The following is a 20,866-nucleotide window of genomic DNA, read 5'->3' on the forward strand; positions in this document are numbered from 1 at the left end:
TTGGCATATCTAGAGGCAGTCACCTCCCCCTCCCTGAGGCCTGAGGTCGGAGAGCCAACAGCAAATCTTTCCTTCGTTTTTCCTGTGTCATTAGCTGTTTCTAGGTCATTTGACAGCTACATCATTCACAAATGGATTGGTGTTAATGGCAATCAAAGCTGGAAGTTTCCCTATACTTTAAATGAATACTTATGATCTGTATTTCTTTTTTTTATATATATTCCTTTCTCATCTCTAAATAGGTGTACCAAATGTTGCAGTCTTTAATTCAAGGCATCTTGGAGTCGCCCCTTTCAGCATTCTCAACCCTTCCCTTGCTTTTCTTCATTTTATATTATACACAATGCATTCTTGACTGCATTCTCCCTACATCACCTCTTCATCTGTCCACCCTTCTACTCTGGCCACCATCCCCCTTGCAAGGACCCCTTTTCTGGTACTTATTTTATTGGAGTTTGTCTTTTTCTAAGAAATTCCTTCTTTTAAAATTTTAGTTATAAAGTTATTTTTTTCTTTCCTAACAGGATACCATTGACTACTTCTTTTTTTTTTTTGACCCAGCAGTCCCACTACTTGGCATTTACCCAATTATCCATAAACAAGGACATACTAAATCCATTAGCACAACAATGTTCATTACAGCACTATTCACCATAGCAAAGATATAGAATCAACCTAGATGTCCCTCAGTTGATGAGTGGATCGACAAGTTGTGGTATTTTTACACAATGGGATTCTATGCTGCTGTCAGAAAGAACGACATCGCCCCATTTGTTAGGAAATGGAAAGACTTAGAAAAAATCATATTAAGTGAAGTAAGCCAGACTCAAAGGAACTCAGTCTCAATGGTTTCCCTCATTTGTCATAATCAGTAGAAACCTTGGGCTCTACTAGCAGAGATCTGCAATAGAGCAAAACCTAGATACATAAGGCCATATAGTATGAAGCTAATTGAAAGGACCATTGACTACTTCTTAAACTCCTTACTGGTTAAGGATGTTTGACAGCTGGCTAGGTGTGAGGGGTAAAAATCCCTTTAATAACTTGGGGTCACATGGTCCAAAAAGCAATGTACTCATTACCTGACTTATGTATCTGTCATCCCTCTGAATATAACATTTACAATAACAATAAAAACTAAGAAAATTAAAATATAACTTATTGCAAATGAGAGACACCAGGGAGCCTATGTTTCTTTCGGTCTGGCTTATTTCACTTCATATGATTTTTTCCAAAGCTTTTCATTTCCTTATCAGTGGGGCGATGTCATTCTTTCTGATGGCATAGATATGTGGATATGGCCCCATGGGATGAGGATAAGCAAAATGAACTGCAAGATATGGAAACAACAGCTTGATTTTTGTGTTTGTTGCTCTCAACCTACTGTGTGGAGTTATTTCCCCCCTCTCTATTTCCCTCTCTGTCTCTCTCGGTGTCTCTGTATCTGTCTCTGTCTCTCTCCTCTCTGTCTCTCTCTCTCTCTCTCTCTCTCTCTCTCTCTCTCTCTCTCTCTCTCTCTCTCTCTCTCTCTCTCTCTCTCTCAATCTCTCTGGATCTCTGGCTCTTTCTCCTTTTTTTCCTTCTGGCTGTTTTGTTTGTTTGGCTTGGTTTCTCTCTTTATGGCTTATCTCATGTTGTCACTGTATCTGACTTTGGTACCTGGTGTATTATAGATAGGTTTATTGGTTTGTTTGAAATAAGGAAGGAGAAAACAAGATGATCGGGAGGGGACGAGGGGAGGAAAACATCATCAGAAGGGATATCAATGCACAAGACACCTGACAAAGGGAACTGTAACCCCTCTTTACATTGCCCGATAAAAATGCAACTGGAAAAAGTAAAATATAAAAAAAGAAGAAGAAAATATTTTAGGACTGCTACTCATAATTTCAGCAAGATTCAGTGTAAACTGGCCCTGTCTCAGGCAGATGTAAGACGTGATTATCATGTGGATTGTTTATTGCTGTGTCTGCATTGTATCAGTGCTCTGGAGTTGCTATAACAAGTACTATTTTTTTCAAAGTTGCTATAACAAATCCAGCAATTTAAAAATAGAGAGACTTCCTCACAGTTCTGGAGGAGGGATCCGAATCAAGTTTCTGTTGTCCCTGCAGCCTCATGCCCCTAACAGCTGGTACTGCCGTCTCTGCAAGTTCTGGACTTGTATAATCACTGCCCCTCTATCCCTATCCTTCTGTTTTTGTCTTTCTTTTCTGCTTCCAGTAGAAGAGTGTGAAAATTCACACAGTGAACATGCAGTGTTGCTAGTGTAAAGACAGCATTACACAAGTAAGGTCCATGTTAAAACATCTTTCTGCCCCAAACTGGGTTCTCAGGTGTGGTTGCCTCATGCTTGTTAAGATAGGTGATCATGTGGCTTCGTGGTCGCGTGTTTGCCTAGCATGAATGGGTTTGATTCCTCAGTACCACGCACAGAGGAAAAGCCAGAAGTGGTGGTGTGGAGAGCTCTAGCCTTGAGCCAAGAAGATCAGGGACAGTGCTCAGTCCATGAGTTCAAGCCCCAGGACTGGCAAAAAAAAAGTACATTGAAATATATGCACACATACACACATACACACACCCCATACTCCTCTTTGTGCACACTCACACATACCCATGAGATACAGATTTTATTTTAGGAGCTTGAGAAATCACAACGGAAAATGACCACAACACAGCACCTGAATGTTCCATTGTTTTCTGTACATTCCCTTGAGCAAGGCAGAAAATATTTATCAAGCAATTCATATGGCATGAGATTTTTTTCAAAAAACATTTAGCAAACTGTTATTTTGTAATCTATGACAAGTATTCACCTTTATGAATTAAAAGAACACTACCGCACCTTGAGAAGACATAGGCACTAACCTGCCAACAAATAAACATTAATTCAAATGTTACACTCTATAAATTAAAAAAAAATGATAGGCAAGCCTGAAAAAAAATGGCTGAATCAAGACCTCACTTGAGGACTGACACACTGCTCTGCTAAGTGACGCTTACACTGAGGTGGGCAGAGGGGGTGATTAAGGCAGCGGGGTGGGTCCTGGGACCCTCTGGGGCCTCTGTGGCTGGACAGAGGCCAGAAGGGCGAAGGAGAGTACTTCTCTGGGGTGGTGTTGAAGGCACCGTGCATGGGAGCAATGCTGAAATGACCCCAAGCATGCAAGGGCAAAGACTCAGGCCACCCTGGTTGCTGAGGACTCCCTGCTTTCCAGGAACCCACTCCATGAAGGTGCAGGGAGGGGGACAATGCTCTAGAGGCCTCTTGGGGGTTCAGGCTGTGATCTGTGGGCCCAGTCAGCCTTCCCTCAGGGCACTTGTGGGGAAGGCAGGGTAAGGGTGGAAGTTACTTTAGCCTCCCTTCTATTTTAGATTGGCTAGTATCAGTTAGAGCTGTCACCAGACTTAGGCCATACAATCGAAGTAGCTTCAAAAACTGGACACCCAATTGGAGAATGATAAAGTATCCTTGGTTCTTTAGATAATATAAAGTAAAATGGGTTTATTTTTCTCTCCTTGTTCCTTCTTTTCTCTCTAGTGAGTAGCGCAATTATGAGAAGAAATTCTGTAGTTTGTCTCATTCTAAAGACATAAATCAACTAAAGATACAAATTAGAGCTAAAAGCATCTTTTGTATAATAATGAAAAGCTGATAAGCCCATCTCTGTCTCTCAATCTTATTTTATCCATTTAACAATCTTGTGTGAAATGAGAACAGTTACTTTTACTCTTTTACAAATGACAGACAGACTTTCCACTCCCCCTCTCTCAATAGTTGCATACTTTTCTAAGTGTCTGAAAGCATGAAAATGGCAGATTTCAATTCAAACAGATCTCTGACTCTCGGTTCTTATCTCCCACAGTCATGAATAACCCTCAGTGCCCAAATGGCCCACTATGCTTTGAGGCAGAAATTAAAATGAATTAATTTCACACAAGGGCATCTGGAACCCTGACCCAAATAAGGGAACTATCTATTTGAAAGTTCCTCACAATGACTGAGTTAAAGCAAACACTGTAGCTCACACCTGTAACCCAAGCTATTGAGTAGGCAGGGATCAGAAGGATTTCAGTTCAAGAGTCACTAAGGGAAAGTGTTAGTGAGAGAGACCACATCCATTGTATAGGGCGGCTACCATTCCAGCTAGCCAGGGAGCATGAGCCCAGAGTGGGCTTAGCAAAAATGTTAGATTCTGTAGCAAAAGCCCCCAGGAAAAAAGGAGTTGAGATGGGCTCAAGACTCTGGATGCCAGTCTAACCCGTGAAAGGTGCAGGAATCAAAGCCCAGTACCACAAAGGGGAAAGAAAAGAATGTTTACATCAGAGGTAACAGAAGTGCCTGGAGTAAATTGACCACTAATGTGATCTTTAGAATTTTTAATTTACAAACACCTTGAACAAGAGGATGGTGATTATTGATAAAATATCTGATTGCAAAAAGTAAAATTATCTCCTCTCTAAGAAGTGTGCAGCACAGAACAACAACAGAAATAAGATACAATCACATAACCGAAACTTTAAAAAGGAATAAAAACAGATGTGTACCTGTTGAAAACAGGTATATTCTTATGAGATATACAAAAACTGAAATTATCAAATGCAAATTTTAAATTTTATAACTATGTATGAAATAGAAAGTGAGGGCTATCTGCAGAAAAACTGAATTGATAAATGTGAATCACATAGAAAATCTACAATTAAAACCATTATAAAAGTCATTAAGAACATAATAGACTAATACGATGATAGAATATTGAGACCTAAAGAGTAATTATTCATCAGAAAGAGGAATCAAAAGAATAGACCAAAAGTTAAGTAAAAATCAATTAAGAGAACAAAAGGTAAGTGGTTATATGATGAAAACGTTTTACCCATACTTCACTTAATACATTTGTGTATACTTGCATACCACCCAACGTAAATCCTAAGAAAGACAAAATTCAAAAATCAGCAAAATAAAACTCCAAGAAGAGGGGGCTTGAAAGAATGAGGTTAAGGTCAGGAGAAAGGGACAGATGAATGAAGAAAAGAAGAGGGGGCGATGCAGACAAGATTGCAATGTACACCCTACAAAATTAAGAATAGTGAGAGGAAAGGTGCGTAGGAAAGAGATGGGTTGAATGGGTTAGCGTTGATCAAGATGCACTGTAATTATCAACTTCTTTGTTAAATAGCCACTCCTTTGTACAACTACATAAAGATAACAAAAAGAATTTTTTTTGCCAGTCCTGGGCTTGAGCTCAGGGCCTGAGCACTGTCCTTGGACTTTCTCAAGGCTAGCGCTCTACCACTTGAGCCTCAGTGCCACTTCCAGCTTTTTTCTATGTATGTGGTACCAAAGAATCGAATTTAGGTCTATGTGCATACTAGGCAAGCACTCTACCACTAGGCCCAACTCCCAGCCTATAGCAAAATTTTTTAAAGAAAAGAAAAAGAAAAAGTTTCAGCATTCGCGAAAATGAAAACACTCATTCAGGATAATATTTCTTAATATTTGAGATAGCAATACAATCATAAGAGCTATCAGAGAAAAATAATTCACAAATCTTTAAAGAGGAAGGGAAGTTTCACAGACTTCTCAAGTTAAAAAAAAAATCTTCCACTTCTTCGGCAGGGGGGTCAGGGGGCTTGAACTCTGGCCTGGGCACTATCTCTGAGCTCTTTAGCTCAAGGCTCAGGGTGCTGTCCCTGGCTCTTGAGCCGAGCCCCACTTCCCATTTTCTAGTGATTAACTGGAGATAAGAGCCTCTTGGCCCTGGCTGGCTTTGAACCTCAATCCTCAGATCTCAGTAGATAGGATCCCCTGAGTAGCTAGGATTACAGGCGTGAGGCACCAGGCCTGGCTTTTTGACAATGTAAATGACAACATAGACTTCCATGTCCACTAAAATATACTTCACTGGCAAAAGGACAAAATAAGCTGCGCACCAGTGGTTCACATCTGACCTTAGCGAGATGGGAGAGGTTGTGTTATGACAACAGTTTAGGGGTGGGGGAGTTGAGGTCCCCTTTCCACCCAATAGCTGGGCACACGGGCTCATACCTGTCCCCCTAGATATATGAAATTGACAACCAGAAAATTGAGCTTCCAAGTCCACCTGGCCAGAGAAGCCCGTGAAAATCCATGTCTAAGGTTAACCGTGGCCCAAGCCCATCACTGCCCCTCAGCTCAGCTCCATGTGGGGTGTGCACTCTACATGAGAAACCTCCCATCCACGGACTAGAGATGCCTCGCTCAGTCTGTTCCACTGCGGATTTTGAATTGTCAAGTAGCATGCCAGGGGATTAGAATGGCATGGCTCATATTGGTGACACTATCAGCATTCTACCATTATTGAGTCCTTGCCCTCGGAACACTAGCAGAGAGGTTTCTCTTTCTTCCATCAGTTTATAAGGAAAGTGCAGCAGTTCCAGGGCAGCCCCTAGAGTTTTCATGCATGTGTGGAACATGCAGTGGTGACACTGCAGTGAGCAGGTCTGTCTCTTCACCTGGGGATCATAGCTTTGTGGGGAAAACATTCAAAAAAACTTTCCTTAATAGCTCATTAAAGAAAAGCAAGCGGGACACTTCCTGGCGTATCATTGATCACTTTGGCTGGGACACTTTAGCGCTGTCATCCTTTCTAGAGGATCAGAAACTCAAGGCTGTCTTCCAGCCGCTCTGGGCTCCGATCTTCTGCCCGGACTCCAGCAGGTGGGTCGTAGACTCAGAGTCACTGGGGGTCCTGCCTGGTCCACATGCCTGCAAGGCAACAGAGCCAGAACAGCAGTCTCCATTCTAACAGTCATTATGTGACAGTACAAACCGTCTCAGAGATCTGGGCTACCCCAGAGGGATTTCTGAGTAGTTTCAGAGGGAATCTGCTATCCAGACTTCAAAGAAAGAAGCTGAGGTGAGCAAGAACATCATGAAGAGAAAACCATCAGTTGGGACACCAGCCGTGACCCAACAAGAAGTGCAACAGCGCCAGGCTGGTATAAAATTTCATAGGGACAACAAATTTATTTTTAAAATGCAGGGTTGAAGATTATTTCTGTTCTCGGTGCCTACGTCAGATAACTTGGCAAGCCTCCAAGTTTCGTGTCTAGTCAGTGACAAACACTTGTGAAATGTCATTTCTGTGATTTAGACACTGAAAAGATATAACTTCTCCATGGCAAGACATACATTTGATTTCTTTTCAGTGACTGTTTCTCCGTTAACATTCACAAATTTCTTAATTTGTTCATTTTTAATTATGCCAAGGCCCAAAACTCGTCCTCTTGGCTGTTCCACATTCTTCTTCCTTAATCTTCAGATATGAATCTTGGCAGAGAGGGAGTGCCAGATAGTATGGTAACTGCAACAGCTTATTTGTCTCTGATTCCTGATGTTTGCAGATAGGAAAGCAGCATTTAACTTATTTGAATACAAAAAATGATTATTCCTATTGACTATGGCATGCAGAATAAAATTTTGGTGGCATATTTTGTTGGTGATTTAAGATATTAAACATAAAGTATGTATTCATAATCCTTTGAATCCTCATAAAGGCTGATAACCAAGACCACATTAAGGAAAAAATGTTCTGATCACCCAGTTAATGTGAAAGCTGTTAACTGCCAAAGTGGATACTTCAGGTAAAAATGACCTCCATTTGATGCTTCAGTGGTCAGTACTCACTCACATTCCTACAAAAAAAAAATGTAAAGTCAGTCAGTCTACTCATCTCAAAACCTATCTACTGAGAGGCAGATCTTACTAATTTTTGGCATAAGTGCAAATTTACTTCAGGAATTATTTTAGACTCTTCACTAATTTTTCTTTAAAACAACAGGGAGAAAATAATTTCCTTATAGCTATTTTGCTTTTTTAATGTCTGTAGTTATAGTAGTCAGTAAACTGTTACTATTTTAAGACTACTATATCAATAAAATAATATTTGTCATGTTTTTGTCATGATTTGTATGTGTGTGTGTGTGAGAGAGAGAGAGACAGAGAGAGAGAGAGACAGTGAGCGACAGAGTGAGTTTGTGCATATGCACACATGTGACTTGAAATGTCCTCAGGAGAGAGAGAAGGAGAAGGGGTGTAGTAATCACTACGTCACGACTCTCCAGTTCTGAAACCCTTCTACTTTTCTTTCACAATGTTCCTATGATGAAATCTGACCATTTCCCATTAACAAAAAGCACCGAAGTAACTGAGCACTGGTGGTTCACACCTTTAATCCTAGCTACTCAGGAGGCTGAAATCTGAGGATCATGGTTCGGAGCCAGCCCAGGTAGGAAAGTCCAGGAGACTCTTTTCTCCAATGAACCACCACAAAAGCTGAAGTGGATCAAGTAGTCAAGAGGTAGAATGCTTCCTTTGTGCAAAAGTGCTCAGGGACAATTCCCAGGCCCTGAGATTAAGCCGAAGGACAAAAAAAAAAAAGCACCCAAGTGAAATACAAACACTGAGGGGAACAAATTTGTTTTATAACCACAAAAGGGTAAAACCTTGTTGTAAAATTGTGAGCTAGGACATGGGTGTGCAGATCAACACAGGGGTAGTTCCTCGATGGTAGAACCTTTGTTTTGCTGTAATTGTGCTTGTGTTATGTGCATGTTCACAGCAGGGAAGGCCTGAGTACAGCAAAAGAAGGACTTGGAGAAACATGGGTGAGAGATTCGTTCACTTGAGCAGCTGAAAGGCTCCATCTCCTGGAGAGAACCCATAAGAAATGAGTCTAAGGTGAGACAGAAGATTTCTCCACACCATCCCAGACACAGGTCTGCAGGCATGACTAAATGGGTCTAAGAATATTTTCTCTCTCTCTCTCCCTCTCCTCTCTTTCCTTTTATCTACCTCTATTTCTCCCTCTCTGAATGTCTCTATCTCTGTCTCTACCACGCTCTTGCTCTATGGGTGCATGTGGTCTTTATCATTACTCACTCCATGCTGCTTGTGGTGATTTTGCAAATTGACTTGGCAGGGCTGCCATACCCAGGTGTTACCTAAACACCAATCTAGATGATCCCATGAAAATGTTACCCAGTGTGCTAGGATGCGATTCCATTTAAGTCATAGGACTTGAAGAAAGTCTGATCTCAGCACTGGCTCCCCCTTTTCTTCAATGCATCCTATGTGGATGTACTAGTGTAAAAGGAGTTAAGATCTTAGAAATACAGGTGCTATTCTCATCCCGCTGCCTTGTTCTACATCAAGGAAATAGACTGACAATGCATATCACACAGCTTTCCTAGTCTGAAGCAGTCAGAACAGGCCCGTGTCCTAGCCCACAGCTGCCACACTGCTTACCTCCTATGGGAAGATATTTCTAAGCTCACTGGAACACTCTTCTCTCTGAGTGCTTACCCCTATGGGAAGATTTTCTTTTCCTTACTTTCTTTTTTTCCACTTTTTTCTTGTATTGTTTTGTAATTCATAGAAGGGTTACATTATAGTCACCGGATAGAAGGGGCATTACTTCACACATGTCTTGGTCCCCATTTCCCTCCCGCCACCCCCACCCCTCATCTTGTTTTCCCCCCTTTCCTATCCAATTTCAAATAACCAAATACACATATATACAATATATCAGATAAAAAAGTGAAATATTGTAACAGTATGAGATTACCAAGGGACAGCAAAAGAGATGAGAGATAACATAGTACATTAAGGACAACAATCACTCAATATGTGGCTTTTGTTTTTATATCCTGGAGGTCCATTCATTTAGCGTCATACTATATAGCCTTATGTATCTAGGTTTTGTTCTATTACAAATCTCTGCTAGGAGAGCCCAGGGTTTCTACTGATTATGACAAATGAGGAAAACCATTGAGCCTAAGTTCCTTTGAGTCTGGCTTACTTCACTTAATATGATTTTTTCTAAGTCTTTCCATTTCCTTACAAATGGGGTGATGTTGTTCTTTCTGACAGCAGCATAGAATTCCATTCTGTATAAATACCACATCTTGTTGATCCACTCATCAACTGAGGGACATCTGGGTTGGTTCCATATCTTTGCTATGGTGAATAGTGCTGCAATGAACATCATTGTGCTGGTGGATTTAGTATGTCCTTGTTTCTGGACGATTGGGTAAATGCCACGTAGTGGAATCTAAGCTCACTGAAACTTTCTTCTCTGTTCGCTATCCTCCCATGAGTATGAACTCAGCTTTCCCAGAACATCCTCACATAGTCAACTTAAAATACAACCCATTCATTGTCTTTAAAAAATCCATTTAGAACTTTGAAGACTCCTAGGACTCTCTAGCCATGCTTCATCCTGACAAGAAAATCCCCTGTTTCTAGGGCTCGCCATCTACTCCTGAATCACCACCTCCCCCCTCAAAAGGGATTTAGAAGCACAAATGGATGAGCGTGTATATGCACACACCTGCGGATAGATGAAGAGGACTTCTATTCCTGGATAATTTTCACAAATTGTTTTTGTCACTCTCAGATCTTTAAGTACGATTTTAAAAATAAGCTTCCCCATTTCTGACAGAGCTATTCACCCAGGGAATAAACACAAAGCTGAAATCCTGCTCGTGGTATTACCACCGCCATGAACAGACCCTCTGTGAAGATTCTTCCCAGGTCACACCATGAAAACTGCACTAGCTAAGCTCTGGGGCCAGAGGGTGGAGAACATTCCTAAAACTACCATGGTCATTGGTTTACATTAAATTTACATAATTAAAACATATCTAGAAGCTTTGTTGATTGATTTTCTCTAAATTTTATCTGGCCCAAATAAAATATGGTGCACTGGAATAAATGTCGTCTGAACTTCTTTCCTGTAGGTGGCTGGTGGAGAGCAGAGGTGACATGGCTGGTCAGGGTCAGAGGTCAGAGGCTAGTGGTAGAGGCTGCTGGAGAGGAGGTAGAAAGCCACACTGCGGGAATGGGAGCACTGGAGTTTCATCTGCAGGATAAGAGGAACCGGGAAGCTACCAACAACCAGGGGTTGTAGCAATCAACATTGTGGGTCTCAATATGCCAGAGGATGTACAAGTGCTTTAAGGCATAGAAAATAGGCATGTGCTCCTAAAAGAAACAAATGTTGAAGAACGAAGTCTTAATATTGTAACAATAAATACCCCAAATTAACACAATGCTAAAAGGGGTTATCAAAATTATGTATATAATATATGCATATTTGTAAATATAGAATGAATATATGATATAGGACATAGATTACATAGTCATATGTAATTATATTTATGTAAAATTTATATATCATATACATGTATATGGTATTTATATCGGAATATATGTTTATATTATAATATATTGATATACAAATATAGGTTATATATACATATTTCTATACTCATAAGGAAGTAGGAGAAGAAATTTATGGTATTATATGATGAATATGTTCAAAAGACAAAACCAGTTTCTCCAGCATCCACGTCTCCTTCCTCTTTCTCGTCCTCTCTCTTTCTGTCTCTCTCTCTCTCTCTCTCTCTCTCTCTCTCTCTCTCTCTCTCTCTCTCTCTCTCTCTCTCTCTCTCTCTCACACACACACACACACACACACACACGGATACACACACACCTTAAACTCCAGCACTCAAACTGACAATCAGTAACACAGTGAAATGTCCAAAGGAAAACCATCCTTTCCTGGGAGTCACCAATGTGGTCAAGGGCATGAAAGTCCCCTTATAATGCTGAAAGAAAGCTAAGGTGGATGGGTGCTCAGAGCTCAGGAAACACAGTTTATCAGGAGGGTGCAGCGGTGAGGACTGTGGGGAATCTCCTGAGTGGGTGAGTTATACCTGGGGATTCCTCTGCAAGATGAAAAGGAAAAGCAGTGGGGAAGATACGATGGAATTGGGCCAGTACGCCATGTGTTCCTGGAGCGGGCTGTGAGCATTGTGGGTGTACTGGTGAGGTAATTTTTTCTTAGAATTCTACTTTTTCACAGGTGGACGTCCTTGATTCTCATCTGTAGGATCTGTAGTTTTAACCAAATGAAATACTAGGGATTCCAAGTGGAATTCCTAGTTATGCAAACTTTGTAAACATTTGAATCTACCCTGAAGCCGGTTTACTGATCAAAATGAATAAATTAAAGCCTAGAATTCACCTTTGCTTAAATTTAAACCATTCTGGCAATGAATTCAAGGCCACTAGGAATTATATTAGCAGGGTGGTATTCACGTCCATTGTAACTGCAGATGTGAAATTGATACGCATTCATGATCACATTCCCAACCCTCAGCATACTCTCATTTGTTACTCTTGTACCTTCTGTCCATGGGAGGAGGGGGATATTAGTCTAGTTCACTTTCTATAGATGACTGGATGCTGTTATTTTATATTTCTCAGTTATTGACTTCTCTGAAATGCAATGATTTGCTAGTCATTGTGTGGCTGTACACAGCCCCAATACAAGTGTCGACTCCTAAGTGCTCTCATGGATAAGAATTCATAATCTCTAGTCCTTACTACTAAAATGCTGGTGAAGGACTAGCCAATGCAAGTTAGAGCACGGTTAATGTACACAAAACAAATTAAAAGTTTACTTCACCATACCTTAACATGTGTTGATGTGACCTTCAATTCCATAAGAAATATCACATAATATTTCCAAGTATCATAGTGGTAGATATAAGTTTTTCAAAACTGTGATGTTTCATTGAGAAGCTCAGATTTTAGCTGATAAAGTCTGGAAATACAGAAAGCTGGTATTATCAACCATTTCCTTTGGTGCTGACAGCTTACAGTTTTCATTTATAGGCAAATATTTGCTAGCCATCTGTGTTTGAATAACCACGGTTTGCCATTCTTTCACATGGGAAGGGTGTTCAATAGGAAAACTGGCTAATAAAATTTGCAAGTCAAATATTCCCATGCGTGATTTGTCTTGAGGTAATTATTGCATCTCTCCCTACAACACAAAATATCTTTTAAAAAAATGAATGAGTGCCAAGAGGTTGAGGTTTAATGAGTTTTGGTGCTTCATCAAGGGCACGGTTAAGTACACCTTTCAGAACTTGGATTTGCCCAGTGGAAATGTGTGGCTGCTAACACAGTCCCATGCTAACGTCTGGACTGACGATCCACCATTGCTTTGTGTCATCATAAAAAATGCCAGCTTAGGGGCTGGCCTAGTGGTACAGTGCTTGCCTCGCATGTATGAAATCCTGGGTTCAATTCCTTGGTACCATGTACATAGAAAAAAGCTGGAAGTGGTGCTGTGGCTCAAGTGGTAGAGCTCTAGCCTTGAGAAAGCCCAAGGACAGTGCTCAGACCCTGAGTTCAAGACCCAGGACTGGCAAAAAAATACCAGTTTACTTGTCTGGGATCCACTGCCAGACTACCCAACCCAGTCTGGCTTTGAACCATGATCCTCATATCTCAGTCTTCGGAATAGCCAGATTCTAGGCATGAACCACAAGTGCCTGACTCTCTTACTATACAATTTCAATCTATTCTTTGCAATGTAATACATCTCTGTGAAATTACAGTATTCCAAAAAATTAGATGAAAATGTTATATGATAATATTCAAATCATATGCAATTTGCTTTTCAGTTATCAGAAATTTTCCTTAATTCATGTGACTTAAATGTATTTACATCAAGAACTCAATTCTGAATATTTAATGATACCTCATGGATAAAATAGCTACTTGTCAATTTTGATTTGTGAGCCATTTGTCTAGCAATCCTAGCTTTGATAGCACATTATTAAATCAGGACTTCTGAATTTGGCTGAGTTACAACTCAAAATTTCCCTGGTTTGAAAGACTTGTAGAATGACAGAACGAAAACTGTGCCATACAGAGGACACCCTAAAGTAGACTGTACATTTTCTTTGACAGTAAGACATCAAAAATGAGCATCCTTGTTGATGATGACTGCTGACGTGCATATCATTACATTTGCCAATTTTCTGTTCATTTTGTAGTTTCAAATTCACCAAATGAATATTCATTTTGTTCCTGTCCAACAGTGAAAGACATTCTCCACAGGGAAGAAAGACACTTGTTTTGACTGAAGCATGTTTTTGGCAGGTGATAAATGATGTCATGTGGTGGAGATGGCCGCATTTTACCGGTGATGGCTTGGAGGAGAGGCTCCTCGTCAAATAGTCCTCTCCAGTGCTGACCTGCCAAGTAATTCTGAGGCACAGACATCCACTCCTGCCCCACTAACCATTTCCAATTTGTCTGGTAAGTCCAAGTTTCTAAACAGAAGAAAAATCTCAATGGGAAAAAAAGGGACAATCTGCATGTGCCAAACAAAGGACATACTCTTCTGCATTAGTCAGAGTTCCCTCACTATAATGACATGCCCAAGGCAGGGCCACTTAATAAAGACAAAGGTTTGTTTTGCACAAGCTCTGGATGGCACAAGTTGTCACTGAAGAATGGGGGTGGCCTGTGACAGTGTGGGAGGTCCCAGCCCAGCAGGAAAGCACAGAAGGCCTGGCTCAGAGTCAGGCTCTCCACAACTACCTCTCAGGCTGTGCTCTAGTGACTGTAGGCCCTGCCTTTCTTAAAAAAAATTCAAACTTTTTATTAAAATCGAGTTTTTACATCATATTTCAAATGTCATGTTCCATAGTCAAGTATTCAAGAAAAAAATTCTATATGCAATCACTGACACATAAATTTAAGAACATAGTTAAAATTAAGCTGAGACTTTGTATGTTATAGATACATATTGATCTATATAGTAAAACAGATCAATATATGTCTATAGAATATATATCTATCATAGACCTATGTGTCTATATGTATCTATATAGATACATTTATATCTCTAAGTTCATGTCAATGACTTTAAGTACTCAAGTATTAAGTCATAGCTCTTGTATTGTTTGGATCTAATATCCACATATCAAGGAAGCCATGTGTCTTTTGTTCCTTTGGTCTTGACTTATCTCACTCAGCATGATTTGCTCTAGTTCCATTCACTTCCCAGCGAATGCCATTATTTTATCTTGTCTGTTGGCTATGTAGAATTCCATTGTATATATGTATGTGTCCATCTGTAGTGGGGCATCTGGGTAGTTTCCATCTCTTGGCTATTGTGAAGAGTGTGGCGATGAACACATCTGTGCAAGCCCTGTCTTTTCAAGGTTCCTGCTCCTTCCTGTTATTGCTACATAGGAATCCACATTCCAGTACCTCGGCTGTGCTGGGGGACATGCTGACACCCCGTGGACATGAGCTAGGTGGGGAACTGGGAAATCTAATGGAAGAACCAGAGCGTGGATGTCGATAAGAACCAGAGCCTTTTGATGCATTGACAGGACGCCTTGTGACATCCAATAGCGTGCTACTGACTGGAGCCAAGGGGTTCACAGAAAGTCCCAGGGCCAATTTGACCAATCCAACTCCAGAATGCCACCTGCCTTGTGGGTGGAGCTGATGTCACACAGCCTGGGTTTCTGAGAGTTAACACACCTCTACTAACAGGAATCAAAAGCCTGGAGTCTTGGGACTTCCAGCACAGTGCTCATTTCTAAGTCTGCCTGCTTTCCCACAAAACCCTTTAGTTCACCTTGGCTTTGCTTTTGCTTTGCGTAGTAAGTCAGTCCTCTGTGATGTCGCTAAACAGTAGCTTTTGATTATGCTGCGCTGCCTGCTTCTGCCTGTGTCCGAACTGACTTTTGGCTCCTACTAACTTGTCTGGGGAAATTCTGACTTATGGTGTGGTCTTTGGCGCATGTCACAACATGGCCCAGACACCCAGGGATGCCCTCCGGGTCTGGAGAGGCTGTGCCACGCTGTCTTCCATCTCAGGCTGTGCTGCTGTTCTCCTCAGTGGGGATGGGCTATGGGCTGAGCTGATGCAACAGCATTGATGTGTCAGTAAATAAGGGAGAGGTCAAAAAGAAAAGTCCACAAATGTATCTACTATCCCGTGTAAGTGTGTATTCCAAAAAGCCAATAGCCCAGCAGAAGTAACCTTCTCTTGTAGTTTTGCAAGCTTTGAACTGTGTTGATGCTTTGAATACTGTCAGTCACCACAGAGCTTTAAAGGTGAATACATTGTTGTAAGCTCAGCTTCCTGACAGAGCTTTGGGCTTCCCTCGGTGGTTTGAAGTTTTCACACATCTTTCTCAGAATTATTTCAATCAATACTTTCCATAAATGCATTAGGCTGTGCAGGCAGGTGTTTGATGTGTGCTGTTTCAGATACAGAGAATGAGGGCTCTGAAGGGAACTGAATTATTCCGAGGTCATGTGTCCTATGCTTTTTTCATACAGAATGAGTCCAGATTAATTTTTACTCTGCATGTTGTTATAGAGCTCATAAAATTAAGAGAAGTCATTTTTATGTTATTACCAGTTTCCTAGATTACGAGAGGAATTATATCACTCAATAAAATACAAACTGAAAGGTATCAAGTCCTAGACCACAAGAACTATAGCAAATATATATATTCTAGAGCACATGAACTATAGCAAATATATATATGTTGATGTGCTTTTGGTGTTTGTTGTCTTTTTGTATTGTGAAGGGTTCATTTTCAAATCTTTCCTTTCTGTTTTGTTTTCTTTCTTCCCCCTCCCCCCCCTTTTTTTTTGGTGGGTCGTGGGGCTTGAACTCTGGGCCTGGATGCTGTCCCTGAGCTCTTTAGGTCAAGGCTAGTGCCCTACCCCTGAGCCACAGCCCCACTTCCAGTTTTCTAGTGGTTAATTGGAGATAAGAGTCTCACAGTCTTTAGTGCCAAGGCTGATTTTGAACTGCAATCCTAAGATCTCAGCTTCCTGAGTAGCTAGGAGCCACTGTGCCTGGCTTCTGCTTGTTTAATAGTATAGAAACCTTATTAACAGATATGAAATTTATTTCATATAGATACATTTATTTCATATAGATAAAAATAGATAGAAATAGAAAAAGAGGTCTTCCGGAAGACAGCGTTCCAAGCCGCTGAGTTGATCATAATGGCAAGTGAAGAAATTAATGAAGACTATCCAGTAGAAACTCCATTGGTGCTGTGGATGAGATGCTGAAGACCATGATGTCTGTTTCTAGAAATGAGTTGTTACAAGCAAAAGTGGATTTAGTTTCTGCATACACATTAAACTCAATGTTTTGGGTTTATTTGGCTACTCAAGGAGTTAATCCTAAAGAACATCCAGTAAAACAAGAATTGGAAAGAATCCGAGTGTACATGAACAGAGTCAAGGAAATATCAGACAAGAAAAAATCTGCCAAGCTAGACAAAGGTGCAGCTTCAAGATTTGTTGAAAATGCCCTCTGGGAACCAAAATCTAAAAAACTGTCAAAAGTTGCTACTAAAGGAAAAAGCAAAAATTAACTTTGGGGTTTTATTGTATACATATTCAAAAAGTACATCATTTTTATTGTTTTCACAAGAGTAATGAGTATGTTGTTTAAATGTGTTCCTTTAAAAATTCATGTGTATTCTGACTTCAAACCTATAAATTCAAATGTATTTACACTTTAAATGTATAATGCTGAATTTATTTTTCCCTGAGAAAGACTAGGGTTTCCTGTAGAATATCATCAAGTTTTAACATTGTGAGACAGTTCTATAGCTTTACCACTTCTTTCACTATGACACTTATTTAGGTAATCTTGGACTTACCATCTTGTCAGTAACTGTGAAATTTAAGGTGAATGTTCATTGTAAACATATGTGTTATTTTAAATAATGTGGCCTTGTGGAATATGCTCTTTGTATGTATAAGATATAAGAATGTCTCTTGTTATTGATTTGAAGAAGGAATGAAGTGACCGAAATATCCACTTTTTTGTGTAGTTAACTCATCATGCTTTTTTTAATTTTAGGAATTGCTTTCTTCATATTCAGAGTATGAAGTTAAAACTTTAAGGTTGTTCTTGAATTCTTGGCATGTTGCCTTGAAAATATAAAATGGATTCTTATAGTTCAGAAAGTTGTGTTTTATTTTTAATGTTTTTCTTATTATAAAAGTGATGTGCAGAGGCATTACAGTTACATAGATACCGTGTACATTTCTTTTTAGACAATGGCACCCCTTCTTTCTGTCTCTCCCAGGGGGCATGTTTTGATCCAATATTGAGCAATAAAGATGGTAAATGCTGTGTGACCAAAAAAAAAAAAAAAAGAAATAGAAAAAGAAATAGATAGAAATAGAAATTTATTTCATATAGATAAAAAATCATTGTGAACTTTTTCCAATGAATGAACACATTAAAAAAGAACAGAATGTAAAGTTTTAGATATTCTTCACTTATATTCAAATAACCATCCGTTTGAGGGACTTTTTTCCGTCCAGTCTGTTATGGTGGTAAGGCAGCTGTGCCTGGCCCCCTGGTGGAAGACTTGAGCATTACACCATGCAGGCTCCCTTACTGTGCAATTTGAAGGCCTTCAGGGTTTGTATCCACTCATTTTATTCTCATTCAAAGCTCTATGCACTCGATACAGTTATCATTATGTTTCAGGGGTCTGAGGTTCATTGCATTTAATTAAGAAACTTGCCCGTGGTGTAAGACTGGAAAGTGACATTGCTCCAGTCTGAGCCTTGCTGTTATTGGTCCACAAATCCAGCCCTACAAGCAGCAAGGAGGTAAAGACGCCTAGAAACGCTGAACTCACAGAAAGATCCAGTTCCTTTCACTCATTTCGAAAATAGTCTCCTATATCGATTCGGATCATAGAATTTAATTTTGTGGTTCATAAATATACTGATCAAAACATAAGCAATGCATTATCTTCTTTCATTTATGTCTTGTATGATAAAGAATGTCTTGCTTCATCATCAAATTAGCTATATACAGAGAAAATGCATGAGATGGTCTAGCTTCCAATTGGGGTGCAGACAAGGTGGGGAAGCATGAAGGAGTTGAGGGGGACTCTGAGCTGCCTCCATCGGTCATGTGTGAGAGAGCCTTAGATGGGGCCTGCTGAGAAACCAGACCTCCGGGTGGAAGAGCCCTCTGGGACAGCCCGTGTGGCCAGCAGCCTCTGCAGAGGAGCAGCCAGACACACTGCACCGGGAAGGAGGAACCTGGTGATCTTCTGGAAGGATGCAGGGGACATGGCAGAGGGAAGGATGTCATGGAGGAGAGCTGTGCTGACAGAGGCATGTATGCATGGACAGTAGGCAGCGAGAAGGATATGTGCAGAGATGGTTCCAGAGAGGAAGAAGGCTGTATATGGAGTCATATCAGATTGAGCTGGAGCCAAGGTGAAAGGAATGTTGATTAGGAGAGTAACTAGATCTGATTTTGGCGTTTGAGAGGAGAGCCCAAGGATGAGATGCCAGACAACTGCACCTTTGCACTCAGGTAGTAATGGTACAGAGCTTTGCAAATGTGACCTCGTTTGACTCCCACCCACATTCAAGTAACAAAAAACAAAAGTGAGGATCCAAGATGATCATTAACGTTTCAGCTCGTTGCCAATTAGTGGAAGTCATGCATATGCTGGCCTCTGTTGTTGCATGGAATTGTGTGCTGTTGGAAGCTGAGAGATTTCACACTTGGCCTCTGGAAAATGGATGCTGGATCAAATTTCTTGAACATCTGACCACACACATGTCAGCAGATCTTGGACAGATTTTTTAAGGAATGTTGCTGCATTTGAATTTGGCCCATGGAAATGCCAAATTATTTCATTTCCTCTTACTTCCATGAAGATGCTGGTCTGGCAGCTTCCCAATCAAATGCATTTTAATCACCGCCACCGGCTACTCTTGTTTTTAGGGCAACAGCTAGAGGCCAAAACTGCATTGTAGAATTAATTTGAAATTGTCTAAAAACTTACCTTTCATAATAATGAATCAGACCAAGGCAGAAGCATGATTAATTTAATTATAATTGATTTTGTATGGAAATGGACCGTCATTTGCATACTCCAAGTGCCATGGGATTATTTTTCTTTCACAATTGTTAAAATGGAAGAAAGACTTGAACATACTATGAAGAAGCAATACATTTCCTATCATTAGAAGGCAGCTGCTTCTGGGGTAGACAATCTTCTTCACAGTAAACTATTCAGAATCCCACTTCCAGGAGCTCCTCTTTTTTAGTGTCCATTGTTAGAAACAACCCAGTTCCCCTGCATTGCGGGATTATGCAGGGTGGGCTGGAAAACAGTCACTTCCAACTGCTTGGCAAGGAAATAAACAGGAGTTCCGCCTTGGCGGTATTCACTCAGTTAGGTCTATGGCCGTACAGGCTTTCGTCTCCTCCGCTACTAGGGGCCAGCCATGGACACCCCAGGACCAGCTCCTTGCAGTGACATCACCGGGGCCTGGATTACAGCTGACTCCCCAGTCCTAGCTCCTCCTCTCAGTGACAATAGAACTCCCTCTAAAGCCGGCCTCTTCTTACCCTCGGTGGGCTGGGCACTGCCCTGTGTCCATTCTGTCACATCACTGACAGTAAAGTTGAACCGGATCTTCTGGTGTGATTAGCTTATCACCCTTGCAACAGAGTGAATATTTGGATAGTTACCAATAAGAATGAAAATTAAGTAAAGGCTGCAAAAAATGGTGTCTGAGTGAACCATGAGTGGATGAGAGAAAAGGTTTTCATAAATTCCCTGCCAAGAATGACTAGAGGAAGAGTGAATGAAGAGTATGTTCTACTGCCATCAACCAGGCAGTGAAAGTTTGAATTTCCCAATTACCTTCTCTTTCTTAATTTTTCCTTTCTTCTACTCATTTTCTTATTTCTCCCTTATTCATATCTTAGTGTAGACTTGTTGTACAAAGGAAGTACATTCAATGTAGTTTGATTAAAATCAATACTCAGTTTGCATCTATTGCAGTGAGCATGACCATTTTATGATTATGTATATGTGGGTGGGAGGGGTGAGAGGAAGGGAAGGAGGGAGGGAGAGGGGGAGGGAGAGGGAAGTGGAAGACTCCTTGTCCTCTCTGGAGGCATCCAGCTGGTGGGAGTCT

General features: G+C 40.6%; 1 long non-coding RNA gene and 1 pseudogene across 3 annotated transcripts; both read left to right on the plus strand.

Moving 5' to 3' along the window:
- The first annotated feature begins 6,391 nt into the window (after positions 1 to 6,391).
- On the plus strand, positions 6,392 to 10,684 carry LOC150064687 (uncharacterized). Of its 3 annotated transcripts, none has more exons than XR_016535183.1 (3): positions 6,392 to 6,478; positions 8,601 to 8,719; positions 10,286 to 10,684. It is a non-coding gene; the product is annotated as an uncharacterized LOC150064687 (long non-coding RNA). The 3 variants fall into 3 exon arrangements; XR_016535182.1 differs by having other exon boundaries at positions 6,394 to 6,697; XR_016535184.1 differs by having other exon boundaries at positions 6,394 to 6,697; positions 8,604 to 8,719.
- Positions 10,685 to 16,852: 6,168 nt separating this feature from the next.
- LOC150064688 (nuclear nucleic acid-binding protein C1D pseudogene) lies at positions 16,853 to 17,582 on the plus strand (annotated as a pseudogene).
- The last annotated feature ends 3,284 nt before the right edge of the window (positions 17,583 to 20,866 follow it).

This window comes from Megascapheus bottae, chromosome 4 (assembly GCF_031878675.1).
Source record: "Megascapheus bottae isolate mThoBot1 chromosome 4, mThoBot2.hap1, whole genome shotgun sequence".
In the NCBI taxonomy this organism is placed as follows: Eukaryota; Metazoa; Chordata; class Mammalia; order Rodentia; family Geomyidae; genus Megascapheus; species Megascapheus bottae.